Source organism: Sciurus vulgaris (assembly GCF_902686455.1).
Source record: "Sciurus vulgaris genome assembly, chromosome: 19".
NCBI classification, from domain to species: domain Eukaryota; kingdom Metazoa; phylum Chordata; class Mammalia; order Rodentia; family Sciuridae; genus Sciurus; species Sciurus vulgaris.
The window spans coordinates 4,557,858-4,581,785 of NC_136480.1; the positions used below are offsets into that span (position 1 = coordinate 4,557,858).

Below are 23,928 nucleotides of genomic sequence, written 5' to 3' on the forward strand. Positions count from 1 at the left end.
AAATAACCATTCATCAAAAGCCAAATCTTGTGTGATTCTACTGATACGAGACATCTAAAGGAATCAAACCCTTTGCACAGAAGGAATGGTGTTTGTGATGGGAGACAAAGGAGCCCTTGTTTTTTGTGAAAATCCAACTTTATTGTGGGAGAAGTAAACTTCCAAGAAAGATGTTGGAAAACAACCTGAATTAAAACTACTACACAATACTTGAAATATTGAAACAGTCAGTTTAGTTTTATGTGGTTTGATTGATTTAAATTTTAAAAATACATAAAAGATAAACAGAAATGTAAAAATATTTGAAAGCCCTACTTTAAAATGCTAAAATCTTTCTCCTGGACAAAAGAAGTTTTATCAATAAATAGATGATAGGCATGCTAGTAATTCTAGCTGACAGAAAGCCTGAGGAGAATTGCAAATTTGAAATCAGTTTGAACACCTTTGCAAGAATCTATTTCAAAATAAAAATAAAATGGGACTACAAATGTAACTAAGGATTAGAGTACCCCTGAGTACAAACCTCAGTACACGTACATATATCCACATTTTTTAATGAGATAAACTATACAAATACCAAGATGGAGAAAAGAAACAAAACATAGTATGCAATCATGAACAAAACAGGAGCAATATTTATAAAAGCAAGTAAAACATGTAATTTTAAGACAATAGGCAGATGCTTCATGCATATTTCAACTTACATTGTTCAAAAATGTGAAGCAGGCAATTTACATTCAATCATAATGTATACATTACAAAAATAAACACATTATTCATTGATGGGAGGAAACCTACATCTCAACCTATTCTAAACAATGGAACACAAATGGGCACCAGAATAATAGAAAATTTAATCCATAAAATCATCAATAACCATATTATTTTTAAAAACTTGTTTACAATACTAATTTTCAGTCATAACTATGCACTCACAAAGAACTGAATTGTGAGAAGGAAACATTCATTACATGGCAGAGAATATTAACAGAAAACCCAGATTGATAAAGAGTCCTGAGGTGAAAATTTAAGTGAATAAATATTTAAATCGTATTAGAGAAACTGTATTAGGATATTAATGTATTGCAATGATTTAACCTAGAGACATTCACAAATGTAAACAGGTATTCTAGTGGCCTTCAAAATCAGTAGAGATGTCAGACCATGCAGATCCTAATAGACAAAGGGGGGTACTTTGGCTGTTGCTTTGAATATACTCAGGGATCACTAAGGGAAAGAAGAACCCTAAAAGGATTTGAAATTATGATAAGCATAGGGAGGGGCATGCCCTTTTATGACTGCAAGACAGATAAAACTAGGTTTCTGAAATTCATTTCTGTTGGATTAGAGTTTCTCAATTAACATATTTAAGTGTGGTTTCCTCCTTCACCTTGGGACCTATCTTCAGTAATCTTTGGTTTTATTCATATCTACCTACCTGCCTATATGACCACTCTTATATTTTGGATGTGAAGTATCCCCAAATGCTCATGTGTGAGATGATGTGAAAAGGTTGGGGGTTAAGTGATTGGGTTATGAGAGCATTAACCCAACCAGAGAATTGATCCTTGGATAAAATTAACTGACCTCTAGGTAGCTGTGGTCTGGTAGGGTTGGCTGGAGGAGGTGGGTCATTGGAGGCACACCTCTAGGGTATATATTTTGTCTCTGTATCTTGTCTCTGGAGTCTGTACCTCTCAGCTTGCTATCATCATGTGAACTACGTTCCTCCACCAAACCCTTTCAGCATGATGTTCAGCTCCTGTGAAGCCCCAAGAAATGGAGCTGGCTGTTTATGGACAAGGACATTTGAAACCATGAGCCACAAGTAATCTTTTTCTCCTTAAAATGATCTTTTCAGATCTTTTGGACACTGCAGCAGAAAAAACTAAAAACCTGTTTAAAACAGCTACTGTCTCTTCTCTCTTTAGATTCCGTGGATCTTTCCTTTGGTCCATATAGGTGACTAGGAATGGCTTGGAGACAGTGAGGATTGTTTACAAGAAAATGGAATGACTGATGGGAATTCTCCATGTAGTTACTGACATTTATGTCCTACTACTGTGTTCATTAGAGTAAGACCAGAGTCTGGAAAATTATATCTCCAAATATTGTATCCTGACAGACTCATTAGAATATATATTAAAAAAAAACATTTCACTCTTCAAAACCAGAGCACAATTTCCAACTATCAACAGTAAAGGGAATGAATCAAAGATAAGAAAATACATTGGACTTAAGGGGTATGTCACAATATATTATACTGTTGAATTTCTTTTACAAATCTGAAGTGAGGGGTGTACATCATATCAAGAAAGAATGAGGTTAAACATAAAAAGTAATATAATTAATATTTTCCTGTCCATATCAACAATTTCCCAATATATTCCCATGAAAGTATGTATCTGAAACTGATTTGTGCACGTGGACCTACAGAAAGATACTCTACAAAGGAAGGACATTCAGTACTGATAGTGAATCAAGATTCTGAAGGGAAGCTCACTCACCCAGAAAGACCAGGTTTCTGTAGTTCTCCAACATCACGTCTCTGTATAATTTCTGCTGAGCCTGGTCCAGGCATCCCCATTCCTCTTGAGAGAAATCAATTGCCACGTCCATGAATGTCAACGGTATCTAAAATAAGAATAAGCATATAAATGACACTTTGACCATATGATCATTCACAGAGGTTTTAACTTAACTCAATGAGTGTTAAGAGAACTGGTTCTGAAAAAGTTGAGGGACCTCAATGATTCAATAAGATACTTTTTAACAAAGCTTGCTTGTCTAATGTATTATGTAACTCAGAGGAAAGAGGAAGACATAAGACCAAAAGAAGTGTATATCCTATACTTTTGTGAACTAAAATGTAAAATTAAAAGAATATATTTGTATATTTTGTGTATTTCTCAGATGAGAAAGTTATACTGAGTTAGATGATTGCTTCCCAAATTGTAATGAGCACAAACATGGATTGGATGTGTTGCTCATGCATAGATGGAGTCACTAGTCCTGGGACAGGATCTGGGTTTCTGAGTATGTAGCAAGCTCTCTATTGATGCCAGTGGCACTGGTCCAAGAATAACAATGAGGTAGAACACTAAAGAAGAGTTCATTCATGAATCTGAATTCAAATATTTTAAGCAGTTTGTACATTTTGCTACAATATCAAATAGTAACAAGAATCCTTTTATATCATTTCAAATATACACTTTTCACTGCAAGAATTTGCCATATCTAAATGCATACATCCAAATTAATCTATTAACAGTGGTAATAGTTTTTTTGTTTTTTGGTAATCTGTGAGGACATATTGTCATACATCCAATTAATGCTTTTCCTGGGTTTTTTGCAAGTTGACCTGGCCTACAATTCATAAAAAGGAACATAAATATCAAAATAAAGTCTGAAATTAAAAGAATTTTCAGAACACTTATTGACAGTTATTATAACTGAGGAGAGTACTGGAAACATATTAAGGAGGCAATAAAATCAAATTGATTAAATTTTACATTTTAGTATATATGGGAAAAGAGCAATTTTTATGCACTAAAACAAGACAACATTTCATGTAAATGAAAGTAAAAACATTCAGTTGCTTAAAATTATAATTCAACTTGGGGTTGATGCTTTGTTTAAGACACTACTGAGATATAACATTGAAGAAAAGAATAAAAAAGTTAGAATTTCTGAGTCTTCTTTTTTTATAGTTTTCATTTATCATCTATGACCTATATTTTAGAATATTAATGTACCGAGAAATAGGCTTCTTTAAGCTGTTTCTTTTACTGAAAGTGTAAGGAGATTTGAATGTATATGCCTTTGACCTTGAGGTAGAATAAAATGAAAACATACAAAGCTATGGTTTCCTTCAAGCCTCCAGTTACAAAGCCAACGTGTAGTAAACATGAGAGTTTTTGTTCTCCAAAGCAAGTCACAAGTAAAGAAAAAAATTTCTGTATAAAACATGGTGGTTTACATAGAGCATTTAAAAAAATTCTAAGGAGATACTTAATAAAGTTAAATTTATTATCATTATTGGGAAAAATCTGGCAGATAGATTTTATATAAAGTGTCAATGCACATTAAAGGACAGCATCATGATTTCGATATGAGTGGCCACAAGGAAGCAAAATAAAATTAAAAGTAGAGCACAATGCCAATCTTCTTCTGATAAAAGTTTTACTTGATGTTTGATACATGTTCCATGCTATAGAAGTGCTAAAGGGTAGTTGAATGGACACTTTAATATTCTAGTGAGTGTCTTCATTTCCTGGTTTGCTTTAGTATAATGAACATCTTTTTTTTTTTTTATGGAAAAGTTTTTCTTTATTTTGTAAAAAATAATGTTTGGCTATGTTTACTTTTTCAAGGCAATGAAGAACAATACTAAGCATCTAAGTAAAAAGTATCCTGCTTTATGAGCTATTATTGTTGAAAATGCTGAAGGCGTACCACTCACTGAAAGTAGAATATGTGATTCAATTACAAAACAGAACATGTAAGAGTAAATGCACAACTGAATAGTCATGAAAAATAGAGATTAATCAAAATATCTTGTTTAAAAATATTAAATTCAAGTTATACAGAAATTTTAAGCATAAAAAATCATACTGTATAATCAGAATGACTCTAATGGTCACTTCTGAAGAACAAATATTAACTTTAGTTAAAAAGTTAAATTTTTTAACTTTTCTTTTTTCAAAGTAATTTCAAAACCGCACTATTCAAATTCAAATATTTTAACAATTCATTCCAAAGACACATTGTGTAGTTCTCATCACTGAAATCTTTCTGTAGTGTATATAAATAAATCTGCTAACGGAAAAGAGTAACAAAAGCCAATTTAGTAAAGAAAATGGCTCAAGTAAGTGAGAGCCAGAGTGTGATCTCAAATTATTGTCTTTTTCCCTCCGCATCATTTCTTTTTGTGATATCTTGAGGCTAAGAGCAATTGCGGGCGGCTTACCTTGATCTACTCTCCCTCTCTGACCTCTACAGGCTATGATACACTGCAGGCAAGTGCTGATCCCACCCTCTCCACTCACCGGACATGACCTGGGCTACAAGAAGTGGCATTACGAAAGTGCCTAGAGTCTACAATGTTTCAGCAACAAAAGAGACCTCTCTAATGATTACTGTGCTGTACTGTCACCTTAATACCAATTAACCATATCAATAAAGTTAAAAAAAAAATCAAACTACCCGTAGACAATCCTTTAAAAGTTGGGAAGATGAGAAGTAAATAGTCCTAACCATTCAAAGTCTCCGACTTCACACAATTCATTTTTTCCATAATAATCCTAAGCATAAACATAAGCTTTCCTTTCTATTGCATCAGGAAACAGTGTCACTTATTGGTATCAAAGGTGTTGAAAGCTCTGAGACAAACAGGAAGTGCCAGGTCTACCATTTTTATCCTTCAGACTGGTCTTTGTCATTTTCAGTTCCCACATCTAAAGTGCTAGAAGCTTCTGGAGGAGGCGGCTTAGAGGGGCTGGCCTGCTTCGCTGCTGCTGTGGGGATGGGCAGGGAAGGCACTGCAGCACACAGTGGAGTCCTCTTCAGCTTTATCACTCGGTGCGGTGTAGACTTCTTGTCAGGGAGCAGCACCTTTGCTGGAGGCGGGTGTGGAGTTCCATTTTCAGCATTTCTGGCCCCACGCGAAGCCTGTGAGTGGCCAGATGCCCCAGCGCTCACAGGGTTCACAGAGCGCTGAGCTGCCTTTCCAAAGCTGCCACTCTGAGACTGGTTTGCTGGCATCTGAGAGGAGATCTGGACAGCATTGGCTGGAGACACCCTGACTGAAGTGGAGTTTTTCACTTTAATTTGGGTGCTTGTGGAAGGGCCCCAAAATCTGACTGGCTTAGGACCTGACTTACAATTCACACCTTCTTCTTCCTCTTCATTGAGCCTTATCAGTCGCCTTTCCCTTCCCAAGCATCAAAGGCATCCATCATTTTCTTCAACTCAGCTACTGAATAATAGCTCCAAATGTACTGAACATTATTTCCTGCCTCCCTTTTAAAAATGCTTTTACTATGAATTCTTCCTCCCAGCTGCTTATCAATAGCATCAGTTCCATCAGTTTTTGTGGCATATACACCAATAATTCTACTCTCACAGCTTGCACCAGATGTATTAAGATAGTGGAGAACCCAAACTGTTGGCTTATTGCAAACCAAGCCATATGAATCACAGAAGTCTGTTAAAGCCTTAAAGAATATGTCTCCATTTCATTGGCCAAGTGGTCAGACAGGCTGTATGGGTAAGGTATGCCAAAGTAATCAGCCTCTTCCTGTAGGGCAATACGAGTGTGCTCATCTGTGGGAATCTGAACTTCTCCATGAAGATAATCCAAAAGGTATTTAAATAGATGTCCATCACGGTCAATAACACAAGCTCCTGATTCATCTGTTTTTAAAGGAAAACGACCACTGAACATAGATGCCAGCATACAGTCTTTAAAACGGCACAAAGACTCACGCCGGGCTGTGTAAATACAGCCACCCACATTCAGTCGAAAAATATCGAGCACCTCTTCTTCTGTCTTGTGGCTTGCCATTGCTCCCTTGGATACTTAAAATTTTGCCTCACGCTTTCAAACTTCAAAATAGTAGCAGTCCAGGACCTCCTAGTTTCAGAGGTCTCCATCCACAGATGGTCAACTCCATTGCTCTGGACCTGAGGTGAGGCTTGGGGGGGGAGGGGGGAGGAGGAAAGCAACTCAGGACATGGCCACCTGTAAACAGTCACATCTTTCTAATATGAACTATGAGAAAGCAATTCTGATTTAATGGAAGGGATGCCAAAAGACTCAAGATTAATGTCATCCATTATGAGCATGTAAAACTGAGGGAAAGATCACTGAATTGGGCTCAATTTTGCCCCCATGGGAGATGTAAGGGTCGAGTCTGCAGACATTGATGGGAAAGATGAAGAAAGATGGACTCTCAGAACATGGGTTTCCAGGTGGAAACTGTTCCTTGCTCACTATGTCAACTTTTTCTCCCAGTCGTCTCAGGCTGATTGTCTACGTTAGTTTGGTGCACATCATGCTTGTCATAGTAAAGGAAGTGAAGGGATGACCCAGTGGCAGTGTTGGAAATCTTCTCATGTCACACTTGGACAGGGCTCCTCCAAGGAAGATGGACAGAGGGAAAGAGGTACTGGCACCAAGTGAGGGCTTGGCACAGGGTGCTGGAAAGTTCAGAGGAGCTAGAGGCCCAGGTGGCAGGACAAGCCTGGAGAGCAATAAACTCCTATGGCCATGACAGTCTGCAACGCCCACACAAGGGACAGCAGTCCAAACTTCATCATGCCTGAGTGAGTGGAAGCACAAAGACAAGGACATGCCTAACCCGTCTCCCACGTGGGACTGACGCAGCCCCATTAAGCACATGGTGGGCAGTTTGGGAGAGTGGTGGACAAAGTAGCCCAGTTTTGTCCAGGACAGCATGACAGACAGGACCCATCTTGTTTCTGAGGTGAGCTGGTTCATCTCCATTCCCCAAAGACTTCAGACATGCACAGAGCTGCAGGACATCCTGCTGGCTGAGTACTTTGGAAATCTTCCTCTAGTGACACTAGGCAGCTGTGGTAGGGGAGGGGAGGGGGTTTCCTTGAGAAATCAGCTGAGGAGTGGATGGATAGGGGTTTCCAGAGACTTCAGAGCCCATGCCTGGTCTGATAGGAACCATGATTCAATGCTCCAAATTTGGCCTGATTTGCCAAATGAGGAAGTTCCTTCCTGACTCCTCTAGGCAGGGAAGACAAAAAACAAAACAAAACAAAACAAAACAAAACAAAAAAAAAAAGGCCTTGCCAAGACTAGTGTGGATGAAAAGTGACCAAGAAAAGAGATTTGGGCTCCCTGAATGCAATGGGGAGTGATTCTCTTCTCATTATTCTCTTTCAAAACGTTGTTACCATAGACAATGAATGGAATCCTCTTTTAATGTGCATTTTGTTAATTCTTAAAGTTGATGGAGCATCCAGATGGAATGTAAAAATAATAAGCACGGTTTACTTCCTTAGCAATATCTAATGACTCTACAATAGCAAATGCAAATCTATGGTACTAACACATTTAAATGTCAAAAAGAAAATATGTTCAACACTACAGGTCATGAATCTATCACATCAATAAAAATGAAGTGTGCAAATTGAGGGGATGCTCCTATAATAAAGGGCTACAAATTAACTTCTGTAAAGGAAATAAAGTAGTTTAAGACATGCTACCAAAAAAATAAATAGTAGGAAAGGAAGTTTGCAAATTTAAAATACATGCTATTTTGGAAGAAAAATGGAGCCCCAGACCTGGAACACACCTGAAAACCAGCTACGTCTGCTTTCTTCTCTTTCCCTAGACTTCTTTCTCAGGAGTGATTACCTACAATTGAAAACTATCTCTTAAAAATTGGCATCTATATGCATCAGAACACATGGACCTTCATAGAACACCTTGTGTAGGCTCAAGACTAGTTTTTTTTTTTTTTTATTGTATACAAATGGGATACATGTTGTTTCTCTGTTTGTACATGGAGTAAAGGCATACCATTTGTATAAATTTACATAGGGTATTATTGTTTGATTCATTCTGTTATTTTTCCCTTCCTCCCCATACCTCCCACCCCTCTTTCTCCTCTATACAGTCCTTCCTTATACATTCTTGCCCCCCTCCATAACCTTAACCCTAACCCTAACACTAACCCCTCCCACCATCCATTATGTGTCATCAGCTGCTTATCAGCGAGATCATTCATCCTTTGGCTTTTTGAGATTGGCTTATCTCACTTAGCATGATATTCTCCAATTTCATCCATTTGCCTGCAAATGCCATCATTTTATCATTCTTTATGGCTGAGTAATATTCCATTGTTTATATATATATATATATATATATATATATATGTATCTCACCATTTCTTTATCCATTCATCAATTGAAGGACATCTAGGTTGGTTCCAGAATCTGGCTATTGTGAATTGAGCAGCTATGAACATTGATGTGCCTGTATTTCTGTAGTATGCTGATTTTAGGTCCTTTGGGTATAGGCCAAGGTATAGGCCAAGGACTGGGATACCTGGGTCAAATGGTGGTTCCATTCCAAGCTTTCTGAGGAATCTCCATACTGCTTTCCAGAGTGGCTGAACTAATTTGCAACACCACCAAGAATGTATGAATGCACCTTTTTCCCACATCCTCCCCAACACCTACTGTTGCTTGTGTGCTTGATAATCACCATTCTAATTGGGGTGAGATGGAATCTTAGGGTACTTTTAATTTGCATTTCTCTTACTAACAGAGATGTTGAACTTTTTTTTATATATCTGTTGATTGCTTGTAGATCTTCTTCTGTGAAGTGTCTGTTCATTTCCTTAGCCCATTTGTTGATTGGGTTATTTGTATTCTTTGTGTAGAATTTTTGAGTTCTTTATATATTCTGGAAATTAGTGTTCTATCTGAAGTATGAGTGGCAAAGATTTTCTTCCACTCTGTAGGTTCTTTCTTCGCATTGCTGATAGTTTCCTTTGCTGAGAGAAAGCTATTTAGTTTGAATCTATCCCAGTTGTTGATTCTTGCTTTTATTTCTTGTGCTATGGGAGTCCTATTGAGGAAGTCTGATCCTAAGATGACATGTTGAATATTTGGACCTGTTTTTTCTTCTATAAGATGAAGGGTCTCTGGTCTGATTCCAAGGTCCTTGATCCATTAAAGTTGAGTTTTGTGCAGGGTGAGAGATAGGGGTTTATTTTCATTCTGTTGCATATGAATTTCCAGTTTTCCCAGCACCATTTGTTGAAGGGGCTATCTTTTCTCCATTGCATATTTTTGGCACCTTTGTCTAGCATGAGAAAATTGTATTTGTGTGGGTTTGTGTCCATGTCCTCTATTCTGTACCATTGATCTACCTGTCTATTTTGGTACCAATACCATGCCATTTTTGTTACTATTGCTTTGTAGTAGTGTTGAAGATCTGGTATTGCGATACCCCCTGCTTCGCTCTTTCTGCTAAGGGTTGCTTTAGCTATTCTGGGTTTCTTATTCTTCCAGATGAATTTCATGATTGCTTGCTCTATTTCTGTAAGGTACGTCATTGGGATTTTAATTGGAATTGCATTGAACCTGTATAGCACTTTTGGTAGTATGGCCATTTTGACAATATTAATTCTGTCTACCCAAGTTTGCTGATGACATGATTATATATTTAGAGGAACCCAGAAATTCCACCAGAAAACTTTCAGAACTCATAAGTGACTTCAGTAAAGTAGTAGGTTAGAAGATCAATGCTCATAAATCCAATGCATTTTTATACAGAAGTGATAAATCTTCAGAAAGAGAAGTTAGAAAAACTAGCCCATTCACAATAGCCTCAAAAAAAATAAAATATGTGGTAATCAATCTCACAAAAGAGGTGAAAGACCTCTACAATGAGAACTACAGAACACTAAATAAATTAAAGAAAACCTTAGAAGATGGAAAGCTCTCCCATGTTCTTGGATAGGCACAATTAATGTTGTCAAGACTAGTTTTAGCTGGAAATCATGGAGCTCCGGTCTTCCCTGTACCCAATTGTATTCATAGAGTTTGGATGGGAAACTGCCCACCCTGATGTGAGTAAAAATATTCAAGTTCAATGGGTTTTGCTTATGCTCCCTTGTACTAGGTATTGAACCCAGGGAAAATTGACTGATTTCCCATTGATACCTCTCCTTATTGTTTTGTTTTTTTATTCTGAGACTGGGTCTCACTAAATTGTGAAAGCTAAGGTCAAACTTTAATTCTCCTGCATTAGTCTCCTGAGTATCTGGGATTGCAGTGTGCATGACCATGCCTGCCCAAACTCAATACTTATGTGTACAAGAGGGAAAATATGTGTATGTTGCTTACAATATATTCCTCAAGAGGAAAAGCACAAGCATCAACATTTTTCAGAAAATATATATGTAACTTTGTTACATATAACCTGCGTCTATTTCCTGCCACTCTGACACTTGACACGGTCTGTTGGAATAAAGGACTCAACACTTGACACCATTCTGTTTATCATCCTCCCTCTTGGACACCATAGGTGTGGCATGTCTCCATGTGTACTTGCTTTTTAATATTAATAATCAATATATTATTTAGAAACTTATTGGGAAAACATTGGGAAGGTTTTACTGTATTGGGACACAAAATAGTGCACAATAAAAAATTGGCAGTAGTACATAGATAAAATATATGAAAATAAACAATTGTAGCTGTGCTCAAGTTAAAAGGAGGCTGTGATTTGCTTTAGTATAATAATAGATGGATAAAGAGGCATTCCTCTGAGCTTGGATGTGGTGTTTAGCTTTTGTTGCTTTCTTAGTTTCAATACTTGATTCTAGAGATACTTTACATAATAAAAACATTTAAGTTAGTCATAAATAAAATTTGTGCTTTTCCTGTGTTTAGTGTAATTCTTTAAGAATCAGAATAAGATTGTAGTCTGCTACTATATGAAATCAGAATAGACTAAATATTAACTATAAGTTGATTTCTTTCCCCTTTAATAATAGTAAAAGTTTCTCACTGTTAAACACTGGAGTTCATGGTGGGGGTAGTTTCTTAGAAAATCTAGTGATGTGTTTGTTCTGAAGTTTGAAGGCTGGCAGATCATGGTGCCCTCAGTTTAGCAGGGAGATCAGGTTGTTTTAATCTAGCTGAGAGATGAGGTTGTTTTGGTCTAGGCTGTCATACAGAGAGAATGTGTACTTTGAGAAGAAGCGTACATTGTACTTTTGAATGTTTTTCTTATTTTAAACTAACCATAAAATTATATGATCATCAGTAAAGAAAAATATCTATAAAAAGGCTGGCAGAAAAAATAAAGAGAGATTCAGCCTCTGAATGTCTGGTATCTCTGTGTGCTATTTCTCCACCTTGCTGAAGCCTCCCATCCACCTAGGACCCCCGACCATTAGGGCTGAAACCTGGCAAATCTCCAGAGTAATAATTACTTAGTAGACAATGAATCTTATGTGAGCAATTCAGGATTTGCAAAGCACTATGATATATATGACTGTTTCAGTCACCTATTTTGCTTCTGTAACTAAAGAGCTGACCATAAAATTGTAGAGGAAGAACAGTTTATTTAAGGGCTGATGGTTTCAGAGGTCTTAGTCCATAGAAGGCTGGCTCCACTCCTCAGGGATTGAGGTGAGCATGAACATCACAGTGGAAGAGTGTGGCAGAGGGAAACAGCTCACAGTGCAATGAGGAAGCAAAAAGAGAGTGTCCACTCTCCAGATAAAAATACATACCCCAAAGTCATGCCCCAATTCCAATCTCCTCCAGCCACACCCTACCTATCCCTTCAGTTACCACAGTTAATTCCAATCAGGGCATTAAACACCTGAGGGAGTTAGGACTCTCACAACCCAATCACGTCTTCTCTTAACCCTCTTGCATTTCCTCAAAAATGGGCTTTGGGGGGTCACCTTACATACGAAATATAACAATAATTTAGCATTAAACTGCAATATCCAGAGAATAGGATATATGATTGACAGTCACAATACCTTAGGAGAGAAAATCCGATGTGGTAAAGCCATAACTCACCAACTTATCTGACACACAAACTTGAGGAAATGTATTGATTTTTATGCAGTCACAATGGAGGAAAATTTTGTTTTCTTTTTATTTTTCTGATAGATTTTACAAAGTTCAGCTCTGGAATTTGATTTAAAATCACCTCCCACACTGGAAAAGATGTGATAAACTTACTATCACCATTCAGGGAAAAGAAAATGGTGAAGAAAAATTTTTGATTAATGTAAAGTAAGTACAATAATTTTTCTGAAATCCAACTCTATCCTTCTTCTTTGGATACATTTTCTAGTGTTTAAAGATCTACTAGTAAAATTATTTTGCAATTATTAAAAATGGAACTTGAAATAAGTGAACAAATCTTGAATTACATACCAAGAAATGAATATACTAATTGTTAGACCTACTCTTCAGGTCCACACATGGTGTCTCCTGTGGTATTCTCCAATACCTATTTTTACTTACTGAGGGACATTGTGTATTCTGGAACACATGAACATGTATGAGTTTTCCTTAGAGTTTGTTCTAACTTCCCTTCTTTCACATATCAGAGGGAAAAATAAATTCTGTATTTTCCCTTTAATACCAGTGTCTAATTTATAGGCTACCAAAAATCTCCATAAAAAGGAAGAAGTGGAAAAAAATCTTTATATATTCATTTCATAGAAGTTTTCCTATGTAGATCAAAGGGATAATAGGAAATGCTCCTAAGCCACAGACAACCAGCTTATCTCCTGATAATCATCTCCCCATTCCTCTGACTGTCATCTAAGAAGAGAGGACCAGACACCAATAAGGCTCTACAAAAGCCAAGAGAAATCACCCCTGTGGGCATCAAGTTTAATGCCTTGGCAGATGTGATATTTATTGCTTGCAAAAAAGAATGACAGTGGGTGAGGAAACTACTTTATGTCCTTTCAGTATTAGTTAACTTGTCATCTATGTGACCAAAATACCTGACAAAAATAATTTAAAAGAGAATTTATTCATTTTGAATTGCAATTTCAAAGAATTCAATCCATGCTTGGCTGTCTCCAAGACATCAACATCATGGAAGAAAGACATGGGGAAAATCTGCTGTGCTCATGGAATCTAGGAAGCAGAGAGAGGCAGGAAGAGGTTGGAAGAAGATAAACCTGTGCAGTGCACCTCCCAGTGACCATTTCCTCTAAGTAGGTTCTAGCTCCCAGGATGACAGGCAGACACTGACACACTCATCCACTGAAGACGCAGAACCTTTTTGATTCTATATTAGCCTAAAAGTCCCATCTCTGAGTCTCGCTGCACTGGTAACTAGGTTACCAACACATATTATTTGCGGGACAGTCCAGTTTCAAATAGGAACAGTTTCCAAAACAAACTGATAATATGAATGTGCCTACAGAAGACTGAAGGAAGAGAGGTACAAAATCTTTTGCCAGCAGAGTCAGACAATTATTATCTGCTAAACTCCCATGTGGAGTATTAATCACCTGAATATAAATATTTTTTAAACTACCATTCATTACTTGGAGATAAATGGGAATAATCTGTCTCTGATTCAGTGTTGCATGGGAAAAATAGTTGATAATCCCGTGAAAACAGACTATTGGAAATGTGGTGAGGGAACTCAAAATGTGAGAATTTATCACACCCTGAGCAGCTCGAATGAGGAAAGAGTATCTTAGATTTGAGACCCTTCTTATACTGTGGAAGACTCAGAAGAGGTGATGCCTGAGGAGAAATAAGGAACTGAGGTCCTGTGGGAAAACATCCTCCCACACAGGAAACACATAAGTCTATCGGAGTCTTGCCTCATGACTTTTCAGTCACTCTACACAAACTGTGGAGATACAGAGATGCCCAGGGATGGATGGCATTATGAGGAAACTAAAGTTTAGGATCACAACTTATTAAGAGTTCACACTGAAGAATTTGCCTGGCCAGGGTGTTGCTATTTCTGACACTAAGGAGTCACCTGTCCATCTTGATGACCAAATCTTTACTCAATCTGGACAACTATGGCTTATCTTTGACATTTACCACATTAACATGATTCAATTTGGTCACAGAGTCTGAGGTGCAGAAAATCCTGTATTCTTATTTTTGCTGAAAGGAAGCACCACAAATATCAGAGCTTAAAGTAACAGAAGCTTATTCTTTTTCACAAATTTATGTTTTCAGTGCCATAGACCAATGTCAAAGGGTTAGCAGACCCACACTGCCTTCAGAGAGTCAGGGGAGAATCATTCAGCCTTCTGGTTGCTACTAGCACTTCTTGACTTATGTTCATAAGTCTCTTCCCTTGTGTTGATGCAGCCATGAAAACTTGAAGATACATAATCTACCCTTACAAAGATAATAGTAGTACCACAACATGTTACAACCCTCAAACTGCACAGGGTCTGGGAACCATCAAACAGAGATGGAAGATCCTGCAATAAGCTTATCCAAGAAATTTTGAATTCTAAAGAAAAAAAAAAAAGTTATTATCCTTTCCTGACACCAATGTGTATTATTAAACTATAAATTTGCAATAATATAGACCAAGCAATCATGAAACAAAGAAATCCATAAATGAATCCATCGATATATAAAAACTATTTGTATTTTAAATAGAAATAGAAGGGACTATGTAAATCCAATGACACTGAGACTAACATTAAATGTGGAGGCATGATACAACCAAATCTAAAGAAAGGTGTTTGTGCTTGGGGCACAGTTCAGTGAAAGTGTGCATACAGAAGGTGCACGTCCCTGGGCTCAAACTCCAGCACAAAAATAAAAGGCTTATGCTCAGAGTAGAGGGAGATGACACTGAAAATATAACACCATATGGTGCTGCTGACCATTCCTCCTCCAGGAACACATAGTATAATCATATTGTTTCAAGTCCCTCTTGGCAAAATAATAAATGAATCAATAGACTTATGTACATAGGACCACAGAGAAAATATCTGCCATCAAATGTGGAAGAAAACCTCGGGTCAAATTGGGCATCAGATGACAATTGGGCCACTCTCTATCCTCTCCTGCATCAATGAGTTCAAAGGGAAAATACATGGCTCACTTTCAGCCTTAGTGGGTGGCATTTACTGAGGTGCCTCTCCAAGCTCTAATCTACAGTAACTGCAGCCCTGCCAATTCCCCCAGGAAGAAGGTTTCCTATTCACTGGATAGCTCATCTCTAACATCTTTCGTTCTGTGGACTACATGCTGAACTCCCAAGCTCTGGGGTCAAAGTTCACTGAGCATGTTCAAATCTCCAAAGATCCAAATAAGGGGTTTTGAAAATAGAAAATAAAAGAGGTTAAGACAGTGATCTGGGACTTACTTTGACCAACAAACCATGAACAGATGCTCCGGGCCATGGCCTATAATATCAAGATAGACTAGATCATTCCATACGGTATGTGTCCTGCCTCTAGATTGGAAACAGCTACGCTAAGGTGGAGTTCTCTCACATTGGTTGCCTGGGTGACCACAATAATAGAACCTCCTCCCAACACACACTTAATAATTAGTGTGACCAAGAAATCGACCTTGGTTGAACGAAGTCATTGGGGGTATTTTCTAAAGAAACTTGGATATATCCTGATTTCTGAATTGTTGCCAAATGCTGCTATTCTTTTTCCTCTGCAAGTTTCAACAATGCTTTATTTTTGTTTTCCCCTTCTCAGCTTATTATTGAAACTTTGACCCTTTATCAGAAAAAAAGAGAAGCAACTATATACACAATATCAAACCACGAAAAGTGCAGATTTTCTATGAGTATTCAAGTATATCCATGGAGTTCATCAACAGGGATCAGGGAAGAGGATTTATATGTCAAAGGTGTGAGTTTTTCCTTAGAAGAAATTTGACAGAATATTCTGCCATCTACTATTGCTGATACCAGAGTTTCTATCTAGCTTGATTCATGCATTTAATAGGGGGAAATACAGTATGCCACTGATAGTCTGAGTGACAGTTCACTTCCTGATTACTGTCCTTCCACTACTCACCCCAGGAATACATCCAGGTCTAACAATTACTCCTAGAATTTAGACAGGAAATGACTGTTTAGCTAATACATTTCCTTCAAAAGACTACAACCTTAAACTCCAATTTCTGGAATAAATGTGACTGAACATGTTCAAATCACAGAGATTACAATCAAATCATTGGCTTTGCCTTGCAAGCACAAATGTGGATAAAAATTGAAGCCTGGGATCTAACAAACTTGCATCAGGGATTAAAGATAACAGGGAAACAGATTCCCTGCAGCTTGAACAGAGCTGTAGGAATGGATAGTATAAAACACATGAAAAATAAAACAAGCTCTAGATTATAAGGAAATGGATAAAAGAAAACCTTTGTACAGCTGTTGATGAGAGTATAAATTTGGTTATATTTTTTTCAAAAATAGTCTGCAAAATCATTTTAAAAACAATTGAATCAGAAATATGTGATTCAGCTATAATTCTGAGTATACATCTAAAAGACTCAGAATCATTCTGTCAAAGAAATAGCTGAACTCCATTTTCATTGCATCACTATTCATGGTAGCAAAAATTAAAAAAAAAAAAAAAAAGACAGTCTTTTAGAAAAAAATTTTTCCTTGATACAGAGGAATAACCCCAAGGACATTTAACCATTGAGCCACATCTCCAGCACATTTTTCTGTTTCATTTGGAGACAGGGTCTTGCTGAGTTGCTCAGTGCCTGGATAAGTTCCTGCAGCTGGCTTTAAATTGTAATCCTCCTGCCTCAGCCTCCTGGGCCACTGGAATAATATTTAGAGTCACTTAATGGCAAGAGATTCCTCCAGGCTCTAGGGCATCCAGCTACTCTCTTGAGAGACTCCACCCAACTATTCAAACTGCTCTCCAAGAGGACAAGACTCAGAGGCTTCTATTCACTACAATCCCCGTGGAGTTATGGACGCAGCAGATGTGGGCATCTTATATCGGTTATTTCTGAAGGACAGAACTAGGAAGACTTGACAGGTTGAGATAACAAGGATCACACAGTCAATTCTTCACTGGTGAATCTTAACACAAAATATTGTGATAATGTGTCTGTGCCTTGGAAGACAGAGGGACGAGAGGCACACACAGTTTGTCCAAATGCTCAAGTGATACTTCCCTGTTTCCTTCTAACATAAATTGTTCACAAACATGAAACAAAAATCTCAACATGTGCCATTCAGTATTTGAAGAAGTAACAATATATTTTGCCAAATTGAAATATAGCCTGGGAAACAAATTGATAATGTTGAGTGGGAAAATTGGCATTGGGAATGTGAACTGTAGCTGAAAATTTAGAAAATTTTCCTGTATATACGCACGAATACACCATAGTATTTTCACAATCATGAACATCTACAAGAAATGGAACCTCATTAGAGATATATTCCATGCTTCAATAATCACAGCAAAATGAATTGTCATGTGCAACTGAAAAGAACCAATCAAAAAAGAAAATTTAGTAATTCATGCATAGACCACGGACTAGCAGGGATGGAGCCCATGGTTCTGTATTTGAGATGCTGCTTCCTGAATATTCAGCTAGCTCAGCAGAAAGGATGAACCCAGGCCTCTAGAGACCACAGCTCCTTTCATGCAGGAACCCCATGGAGTCGGGGTCCTCCTTTCACCATCCTCAGTCTTCAGCACACAGCCTGCGGAGGTGCTGGGCTGCCAGCACAGGGACACCCTCCGTCCTCCTCCAATAATACTCCGCAAGTCCTGCTCTCAATCCCAGGATCTCTGGGCTGCCAGCACCCTGATGTCCTCATGGGGCCTCAGGCAGAGGCTGAGGACACCGTGCACTCAGGTGACAAGATGCACAGGGCCCAGCTACTGGACGCAGTAGATGTAGACGTGGGGACTGAGCGCTGAGCCCCACAGAGGAGGACGATGGCGGCAGACTGAGAGGACCAGGGCGGCCCCGCCGCCATTTCCCCTCCCGCCACCGCCAGTCCCGAGGGCTTGGGCTTCGCCCGTCTCCAGCGGCCTGAAGCACACTCACCATCCCTGCTCTTCACTCGGCCCCGTTCTCCCTCGGAGTCTCTCCTTCCCTGTGTCGCACAGAAACCTGGGGCTCCTGAGCTCAGGAGGAGACGCCAGAAGTGGATCGGAGAATGGCGGCTCCCAGACAAAGGCCAGCGCAAGGTTTCAGAAGCCCGCCCTCCTCGCGGGCTGCGTGCGGATTGGACGGTTCTCACCCCCGTGCCTCTGATTGGACAAGGCTTCAGGCCCCGCCCCCTGACTCTGAGCCTAGACAACCACCTCTGAGTGACGGTCCAATGTGGCCAATCCAGGAATTAATAAGAAGAGGTCACAGACTTTGGGTTGTCGATTTTGGTTTTTGCGGTAATAGGACTCGACCCAAGGGCACTTTACACTGAAGCAAATTCCCACTCCTTTCTAATGTTTTACACAGGGTCTCATGGATTTGCTTGGCTGGCTTCAGGATCAGAGGCACGCAGCACCACACCTGGCTTTATTTTTTGTGTTTCACTTGCTGTGATTGAACCCAGAGCTTCAACTTCAGCGACGTTAAGGCAGGGTTTTCTTGCAGTAGTGGAAATTTGTATTTATCTTTGTATATATGGTCATAATGAATTATGAATTATATATGTACATATGGTTCATGAATGGAAATGATATAATGGAAATTAGTTTAAATTCCAAGTAATGTCTCTGATTTCTGGTCTTATGGGAATGCTGCGGTTGTTTATTTGGGGGGCCGGGTGCGGCACCCAGGGAGTGGTCAGAGGGATGCTAAACCACTAAGCCACATCCCCAATTCTTTTTATATTTTATTTAGAGACAAGCTGTCAGCTAAGTTGCCTACGACCTTGCTCAGTTGCTGAGACTGACTTTGAACTTGCAAGTCTCCTACCTCAGCAACCAAGTGACTGGACTTACAGGAGTGGATCACCAGAGAGGTCTCCTGTCTCAATCTTTCCAGTCACTGAGAGAGCAGGCACACCCCACCACACCTGGCTATTATTTCTTTGTGTGTTTCACTTTTGAGTTGCTAAGAATTGAACCCAGAGCTTCAGCCTGCAGCTATTTTAATGTTGGGTTTCCTTGCAGTAGTAGGATTTAGACTACCCAGGATGGTAATTGCATTTAATTTTGATTATAAGGCCATATTAATTTATTGTGTGTTATTCATGAATAAAATTTTCTGAAATTACTTTAAATTTCCATTGAACTTTTTTGCTCCCTTGTGTCCCCATATGAGAAGTAGGACCCTGACTCCCTTGCATCTTCAAATCTCTCACACATTGGGATAGTGCTGCTGAGAATATTTGACCCCATAATTTATTATATGTAATGCCAGAACAGGAAAACCGATAGAAACTGAGAGCAAATGATTTCCACGGTGCATACTGTTAGAGAAACATGAACAAAGAACATGTTTTTTGAAATAATGAATTAATTAATAAATTGATATGTGATGGTTTAAAAAAAATCTGTGAATATACAAGTTGAACTGTACAACTTTACCTGCTGAGTTTTAGAATAATTGAATTATGTCACAATGAAGCTCTTTCAGATGTTTTTATTCAGTCAAGTTCTGCGTGTAACATTTTAGATTCTGTGTTCAAAACTTTCATCAAATGTGACTTTCCTCATGCATGATGCAGTCTGAAATGCATATATGTATATAAATGGAGGAAAATATCTGAAGCATATTAACTGGATGAATAAGGGTGGTTAACTCACAGGTATGGATTTCAGATGTAATGGAAAATGGTGAAAATGAATTTATCCGCATTTCATTTTAGGCTATTCAATAAATACAAAATCATTAGATATCACAATACTTAATTACATATTTTATTTTATTGACTAGAATACTAACCTTGAGTCTTAAAACTTGCTCTCTAAAGAGAGACCTACAAGACATAGGGAATTCTGGGGAGTAGGACAGGTCGTGTATTCCCTGGTAATTAACATAAGAAGTTGCTGCTTGGTTGTAATGCATGACTGCATTAAGGGCACAGTAACCCCTAAAGTCAAATGAATGTACTTGCTATCTGTGTCCCAGGCACGTGGTTAGGTGGTGGGCATAGAGGAAACTAGTCCCAGTGGACCCTGCTCTGCTTCCTGTGCAGGACATTTTGCCTCCCCATTCACAATAATAAAGACTGAAGTATGAAAATGCCATGAGAAATGAGGATCAGAACACCAAGATGTGGAAGCAAGTTTATTAGTGGTGCCAGGGCTTAGAGAGGTAATTCTCACAGCATAAGCCCCATACACAGCAGGGTTTTTAGTGTTAAAATAAGCAATTTTGGAGCACAACAAGGCAAGGGACATGCTGCTGTTCAGTTGGAGGGTACAATTTATATTCCTTGTACAGGTAGAAGAGTGTCAACAGCCTAGAAAATTCAGCTCATATACAGTAGGTACTTTTACTGCACTGAGCCTAAAGAGGGATAGCTCTGTCCCTTCTATTTGGCTCCTGCTTCTTCTACTGTGATTCACTTCCTACATGTACCTGCATCCACTGCAAGCCTCTATGCTCAATAGCCATAAGAAGCACTCCTGTGTCGGGCTGCAAAACCACAACCTGTCAACTCTTAAACTGCTCATTTCCATTCTGTTCTACCCCAAAACAACAGCCAGATTTATGCATCACACTGCAGTTCCAAATTCAAAGATATCCATGTGGCTTCTTCCCATCTCCCTCAGAGTGGGTGGATGCCAGCTTGCTATCGAGCTGTTGCTGTTCACTGTACATAGGTCCTAGTAGTTGGACCACACTGTCCTTAACCCTGCTTGTCCCTCTGGCCAGGAATCTTGTGCCTCTCCTCCTCCCTGCTCATCCTGTTCATCTTCACAGTCCTGCTAAGCCTTTAGCCCCTCCTGTTCTTCTGTTTCTTCTCTGCTTCCAGAATCCACGTGAGTCCTGTTCACTGTCTTCTCAGGCCACTCTGGCTGAAACTTAGTTTGTTCTCTGACCAGAGGTGTCTTCCCCATGTCAGTACTCACATCCAGCTCACCAATTCCAGCAATTTGAATTAATTGGTGTTGATGTCTATCTGCTGTGAGGTCACTTTGGCCACTGGCACTTTCTTAAAATGCCTTCTTCTTGACTTAGAAAAGTCAAAATGCTTGCTGCCTTTTTTCTCCTCTGAGTGTCCTGCGTGAGACTTCTGCCTTTTCCCCAACCAAGAGGCTTAATCTCCATTAAATTTTTATCCCAGGTGTGAGTTATGAACTCCAGCCATGTGCATACAGCTGAGAGATGACACCTGTAATGTCTCCCAGTTCACACGAACTCACCACATCCAGATCTAGCTCCTTCTCCATCCATCTGCCCTTCACCCCACAACTTCTCAGAAACTGGTGGCACCAGCAATCCAGTGGTCCTGGGAGAAATGTGGGAATCATCTGTGTGCCCCTGTCACCCACTGTCCCACGTCTGACCCTCGCCAGATATAAATGCCTTGAATATGCATTTGAGGCTGAGTGTGGTCATTGCTCACCACCACGTGACCCTCACCAGACCTGCCTGCCCTGGCTCTACTTCTCACCAACCACCTTCTGACTGAGCACTGCTCATCTCTGACAGTTGAGTGGGAGTTCACCTCTGTGCCTGGCTCTGTGCTTGGACCATTCAGCTCTTCATCATTCAAGAATCATCAGCCAGTGAGTGGGGTTATCTCACTTTGTCCCGGAGCCTGATGCACATGAAAAGAATTAAATGTTTTGTATTGAGGTAACTGAGATGGACCCTGAGTCAGAAATGGTGAAGTGAGACCCAGTGCCCTGTATCCAATCTTCCCAAGTGTCCTTGTCTTGAAAACCTGTGTTGTGGCCTCATTGGGTGATGACAACAGCACAGTCAGGATGCAGAAGGCCTCCAGTGCTGAGGGCCCCTCCTGACTCACTCTTGTCACCTCTTCCCCTCTCCAGCCCTGTCACATCCTTAACCTCTGAAGGCCTGGAAGCTGTTCTTCCTGGGTGCAACCTGGCACAATCACCAGTGTGCCTTGAGTGGCACTCAGCTGTGTGCACGCTTTTGGATTTTTAGTGTGATTTTCTAGGGATTTGTCTAAGCTGCTGTGTGTCAACACTTTATTTTCTCTTTGATAAGTGTGTTCCTGGGTCTTGGATATAAGTCTCTTGGCTTGACCCTTCAACCACCATCTTACTTCAGGAATTCCTCAGGATAAGGACATTGACTGACTTCCCTTTAACTATAGTTTCTTTGATTGACTTCACCTGAAGTCTTTTGCCATTTTCTCTAAAGATTTCCTGATTTCCTACTGTTGTGTTTTGAGAATACCTTACTCATAAAAGATAGAAGTTCCTTGCTCAAAGTGTGGTTTGAATTTTGTCTTTGAATGGAGTTTGAATCCAGAATGTGTCCCATTCATAGGGGTCCTGGCTATCTCTAGTGGGTACATGGTGGCCAATTTGTGTAGACATAAGAGGCAGTCACAGCACCAGCCTTTCTCTGAAAGCATCCCCAGAAGGGAGGGCCCCCAGGATCATCATGCTGTTAATGTGTTTCCTTGTTGTGTGGTGCCTGGTGGGCTGCATTATGTTTGTACATATTATTTGGAAAAGTGAGTCAATTAATCATTGTACCTAGATGTTTGTGGCCAATGGCTTTGCCACCATCAGCTTTTTGGTCTTTATCAGTACTGAAAAACATACCACGAACTGTTTGAAATCTGTGTTGGGGAGGACAGGAAATGTGTAATTATGCTGTGATGACTAAGTTCCCTTCACGTGACCCAGTGCACAGTGGTACTGTGTGGCCTGGCAGAACTTCTCTCTGGATGACATGACCACATGGAGATAGGCTTTCTCTGTTAAACCTCCTTATTTGATACCCAGCTGTGGCCTTCACTGTGCCACCTTCTATTCTTCCATAAGTCATCCAGGTGGCTTTAGTTCCCTCCACCTGTGGACAGTGGTGCCACTGAGAGCATCAGAAACACCTATGGCACCAAATCTAATGGTCCCTCCTTGGTCGCTCTCTAGCTCACTTTTGAGTGGTCTTCAGTACAAGGGGCCCTGCCTTTCTTTTTACAATTCTCTCTTCCCAGAAATCCATGTTGTTGCATTTCCCTGTTTTTTTTTTTTTTTTTTTTTATCCCCTTAACTGAATGACCCTGCACTCTGTCTCCTTCATGGTCTTCTTCACCTTTGCTTAATATGGGCATGTCCCCAGGTCAGAGCGAGGTTCCTGTGCTTCTCCATCTTCACCTCACACTAGGTCACCTCGTCTCATGGCAGGAAGCATTCTCCGCCTCCCCTGCTTCCCAAGTGTCTGTTTTCTTCCCAGCCCTCTGCTCTCACCTGCGGACCTGTCCACATGGATATCTAGATGGAATTTTAAGCAACACAAGAGCCTTTC

The 23,928-nt window shown here is 39.5% G+C and overlaps 1 long non-coding RNA gene and 1 pseudogene across 2 annotated transcripts; both read right to left on the minus strand.

Moving 5' to 3' along the window:
* Window positions 1–683: 683 nt before the first annotated feature.
* Window positions 684–18,442, minus strand: LOC306650355. The gene is made up of 2 exons (XR_013760892.1): window positions 17,885–18,442; window positions 684–2,634 (listed from the first exon to the last, which is right to left on the minus strand). It is a non-coding gene; the product is annotated as an uncharacterized lncRNA (long non-coding RNA).
* LOC306650288 (BTB/POZ domain-containing protein KCTD18-like) lies at window positions 5,388–6,694 on the minus strand (annotated as a pseudogene). The gene has a single exon. The product of its transcript is annotated as a BTB/POZ domain-containing protein KCTD18-like (transcript).
* Window positions 18,443–23,928: the final 5,486 nt, after the last annotated feature.